This window comes from Pan paniscus, chromosome 12 (genome assembly GCF_029289425.2).
Source record: "Pan paniscus chromosome 12, NHGRI_mPanPan1-v2.0_pri, whole genome shotgun sequence".
Lineage (NCBI taxonomy): Eukaryota > Metazoa > Chordata > Mammalia > Primates > Hominidae > Pan > Pan paniscus.
Window position 1 is genome coordinate 88192905 of NC_073261.2, and position 5245 is coordinate 88198149.

At 41.4% G+C, this 5245-nt stretch overlaps 1 pseudogene; it reads right to left on the reverse strand.

Moving 5' to 3' along the window:
* Window positions 1-1104: 1104 nt before the first annotated feature.
* Window positions 1105-4006, reverse strand: LOC100988910 (glyceraldehyde-3-phosphate dehydrogenase-like; annotated as a pseudogene).
* Between the last annotated feature and the right edge of the window lie 1239 nt (window positions 4007-5245).

Sequence of the window (5245 nt, forward strand, 5' to 3'; positions counted from 1 at the left end):
AAAATTTATTCAACTTCTTAATGAGGAAACCGGAGATGGCGAAAGGCTGTTTCAAAGCAGAATTGGAGAAATAGGAGTTATGTAGTCCACCGGGAAGGGCATTTTGAAATGAGTATGCTGAGTAATGTGAGCCCTTAGTAGTAAATGGCAACGCCAAACAAATAAAGATCAGTGAGTCTCAGACTTGAGTCTCAGGATCCCCTTTGGCTCTTAAAAATTGAGGCCCCCAAATGATCTGCCAATATTTATCTTATTAGAAATTAAAACAAAAATGTTTAAACATTAAAAAATAAGCTCATTATATGTTAACTTTTAAAGATTACATATATTAAAAGTATGTAATATGCCATTTTATATAGTGAAATGATATTATAGTCAAGCAAATTAACATATTCATCATCTTACATGGTTACCCCCTCCTTTTTTTTTGTACTAAGTGCACCTAAAAGCTGTCTTAGCAGATTTCCAATACACAATACAATATTATTAACTGTAGTCCTCATGCTGTGCGTTAGATCTCTAGACTTACCCTTTGACCTACATCTTCCCATTTCCCCTGCTCCTGGTAACCACCATCCTACTCTCTGTTACTGTGTATTTGATTTTTTTTCCCCTTTCTTTCTGTTACTTTTAGATTCCACACATAAGTGAGATCATGCAGTATTTTTCTGTGTTTGACTCATTTCACTTACCATAACGTCCTCTAGGTTCCTTGTCACAAACGGCAGGATCTCTTTTATTAGGGCTGAATAATATTTCATTGTGTGTGTGTATATATATATACACACTATATATACACACACAATCTGCTAGGATTCAGTACATAAAGAAATATATAAATTTCTTCAGCAATTTGCCTAGAAGCCTTCTTGATAGGCATGTTAAGCAATGTCCCTGTATGACTTTGAAAGGACATGATCTACTGCCTTTTCCTTTATTTTTAAGTTTTAGATATTTCTTCAAAGCTCATTTCATGCACCTTTACCAGAAACAGATTGGGTCAGACAGACCAAATAAATTCCATGTGTAAACAGTAGAAATTGAGACTGTATTATAAACCCCTTTCTTTAAGCAATCCCCCTCAAATAAACAAAAGCCCCCTTTTAAAATTCAATCTGAAATATGCACAAGAAAATTTGAAAGTATAAAGACATTCACCCTTAAGATTTTGATGTACTCATCAGAGATAAACACTGATGCCATTTTCCCCCTTCTCATCTGTTACTTGTGTTAGTGTGTACAAGTAAGTAGTCCTCTGTATTTGTGGGTTCTGCATCCATGGATTCGGCCAGCCTGGGTTGGAAAATTGAAAAGAGTGGATGGTTGCATCTGTACTGAGCATGTACAATACAGACTTGTTTTCCTTGTCATTATTCCCTAAACAACTAGTTTCATAGCGCTGACATTGTATTAGTTATAAGTAATCTAGAGATGATATGAATCATATGGGAGAATATGTGTAGCTTCTATGCCAATACCAGGCCATTTTCTGTAAGGGACTTGAGCATTGTGGATTTTGGTATCCACAAGGATCCTGGAACTGATCGCCCATGGATACTGGGGGATGACTGTATTTGAAAGTGTGGTTACTGGGCTGTACATACCCTAGCCTTACCCCCTAGAGATTCTAATTCAGTTGATCTGTGTGCAGGCATCAATACTTTCAAAAGTTCCCCAGATGATTCTGTTGTGCAGCTAGGACTGAGAACCACTACCTAATCTAACCCCACCTTCAACTCTTCCATGGCCTCCCACACCTGTCTTTTGTGTTCTCTATAATCCATGGTCTGTTATTAGCAATTTGCCGAAACACTTTTTCTCTGTGTGTGCATTCTCTTCATTTTTCACTTTAACTGAAACCCTGGTGTCTTCTATTCCCCTAGTAGAATGTCTCCCCTGCAGCCCTCTCAAGGCTCACTTTCTCCCTCCCTAGCTACTGCCGGTCCTAACAGAGGTGATGTTCCTCTGCTCCATTGCACCCTTTCAAGTCTTTTTTCTATTAAACAACAAATAAAACAGCTTCTTTAAAGTTATCAGACTTTTCCACTTGTCACCCCAACTTACTGTGGGCAATCTACTGACCTCCCTACCACACCACCTCCTTCGTTGATAACTCTGGCACCTGGCTTCCAGCCTTTTTCTCTTGTTCCTTCTGTGGTCATTCTTGGATCCTTAATGCCACATGAATGACCCATCCCATCCCTTGATTTCTTCAGCTCCCAAAAGACCTCCTGTCCTCCATGTCTACTCATTCATAAGTCATACCCTTCTACTATGTCATTACTACCTCCCAAATCTAGATTTTATGGCTTCCTTTCAGTTCATTGACTGCAGTGTTTCCTTTCAAACAATCCTCTAATCTCATTGAAGCCTTATCCTTTCACCCTACTGCTTGTTCATACATATTGCCCTCATCTCCTTGCCTTCTTACTCAGCTAAGATGCAGTGGTCCAGCACTACAACCATTCCTTTATAAATATCCTTAGCTACCCTGTGTACCACTTGATGAAACTTCAGCTCTGTTTATAAACCTAAGTCTCTACCTGTACCTATACCTAGCAGCTGAATATTGTTGGTGAAAATCATGGAATCCTGCTGACTAGAGTATCTTTTTTTTTTTTTTTTGGCTGAGCACAGAGGACTTTATTGGTGGTACATGACAAGGTGGGGCTCCCTAGACCCGTCCCTCTTCAGGGGGTCTGGATGGAAACTGTGAGGAGGGGAGATTCTCAGTGTGGTAGGAGACCTAGTGCAATAGGGGATTCCTAGCAGCTGAGGGCCTGAGGCTGGTGGTCTGGGGGTCTTACTTCTTGGAGGCCATGTGGGCCATGAGGTCCACTGCCCTGTTGTTGTAGCCAAATGCATTGTCATAACAGGAAATGAACTTGACAAAATGGTCATTGAGGGCAATACCAGCCCCATCATTGAAGGTGGAAGAGTGGGTTTCACTGTTAAAGCTGGAGGAGACAACCTGGTGCTCAGTGTAGTCCAGGATGCCCTTGAGGGGCCTCTGATGCCTGTTTCACCACCTTGTTGATGTCATCATAATTGGCAGGATTTTCCAGATGGCAGGTCAGATGCATGACCGACACATTGGTGGTGGGGACACGGAAGGCCATGCTAGTAATCTTCCCATTCAGCTCAGGGGTGACCTTGCCTACAGCTTTGGCAGCACCAGTAGATGCAGGGATGATGTTCTGGAGAGCCCCGTGGCCATCACACCACAGTTTCCTGGAGGGGCCATCTACAGTCTTCTGGGTGGCAGTGATGGTGTGGATCATGGTCATGAGTCCTTCCACAATACCAAAGTTGTCATGGATGAGCTTGGCCAGGGAGGCTAAGAAGTTGGTGGTACAGGAGGCATTGCTGATGATCTTGAGGCTGTTTTCATATTTCTTATGGTTCACACCCATCATGAACATGGGGGCGTCAGCAGAGGGAGTAGAGATTATGACCCTTTTGGCTCCCTGCTGCAAGTGAGCCCCAGCCTTCTCTGTGGTGGTGAAGACACCGGTGGACACCACAATGTACTCAGCGTCAGCATTGTCCCATTTGATTTTGGTGGGATCTCGCTCCTGAAAGATGGTGATGAGATTTCCGTTAATGACAAGCTTCCCATTCTCAGCCTTGACAGTGCCATGGAATTTGCCATGGGTAGAACCACACTGGAACATGTAGACCATGTAGTTGAGGCCAGTGAAGGGGTCACTGATGGCAACAATATCCACTTTACCAGAGTTAAAAGCAGCCCTGGTGATCTGGTGCCCAATGGGGCCAAATCTGTTGACTCTGGCCTTCACCTTAACCGTGGTATCTCAGGATGTGGCTGGTGCTACACGAGAAGATATGGCTGTCTGTCAAATGGGAGGAGCAGAGAGCCCTGACTAGAGTATCTTCAACTGCATTACCACAATTCTGAAATAGGTACTCAGCTGTCAACCCCAAATAAAATTCTAAGCCTCCCCCAACTATCTGAATGGACTTTGTCCTTGGCCAGTGCACTCTTAAAATTAAACCTGAAAGACCAGTTCAGGCCATGATGGGAAGTGGGGGTCGGACATGCCTCATTAAACCTCTCAGGCATTCACATCAACACAGACTTTAAGTCTGATAAGAAACGTTTTACAGCCTATTCTCTCTGAAGCCTGCTACCTGAAGACTTCCTCTGCAAATAAGAACTTTGGTCTCCACAATCTTTTATCTTAACCCAGACATTTCCTTTCTGTTTATCCCAGGTCTTCAGATAAACTCAACCAATTGTCAGTCAGAAAATTTTTAAATCTACCTATAGCCTGGTAGATTTAAAAGGATGTTTAAAGACATTACTATGAAGATTTTCAAACATGAAAGTAGAGAGAATAGTGTAATGAAGTTTCATGTACCCATCACCCAGTTTAAATGGTTATCAGCACATATGCAGTCTGGTTTTATCTACACACTTCCGTTCCCCCCATCTGAAGCTTGACTATTTTGAGGGAAATCCCAGGTATTAAATCATTTCTATCATAAATACTTCAGCATATATCAGTAACCACAATACCTTTATCCTAAAATAATAGATCATTACTTAATATCAAATATCCAGTCAGCATTCAAATTTCCCCAGTTGTCTCATGAATATCTTTGTTATCACCAATGTCCCTGACCATCCACTACAAGAGGTTGAACTTAGTATTCATGTGCGTTGCCCCGTTGGGTGGCATGAGCTCTATGCATCACTGATTTTCTCAAAATTTAAGGGGGATCCATCTACCTCACCTCTTAATTCTTTACAAGTTGCACATCTAGCATGAATCATTTTAGGTTTCATTGATCAGGGCATGTTTTAGTACAAACAAATGAAAACACCCAGTACCTTCCTTTTACCTTCTCTTTCTCCTATCTCCCAAACAAAATTGCATTTCAGAATTAAAAGCTTTGTGTTCTTGAGATAGTTATCATTACAGTTGTAGGAGCCTGAGGAAAGATTATGCTGTTGGCTCAGTAACTTCCTGCTCTGAATCTGACTTCTTGCTCAGGCAGAATTTTTCAAGGTGAATGTAGAAAATGAAGTTGGAAGGGCCAAGGAAGAGGGCTGCAGTAGTGGTAGTAGCAGTAGTAGTAATACAGCAATTATAGAAACATTCATTCATTCATTCATTCATTTGATCATTCAGTTTATTCATTTCACAAGTATTTATTAGGTACCATGTGTCATATATAAATACCAAATATTTATATGGTACCATATGTTGTATGCAGGAGG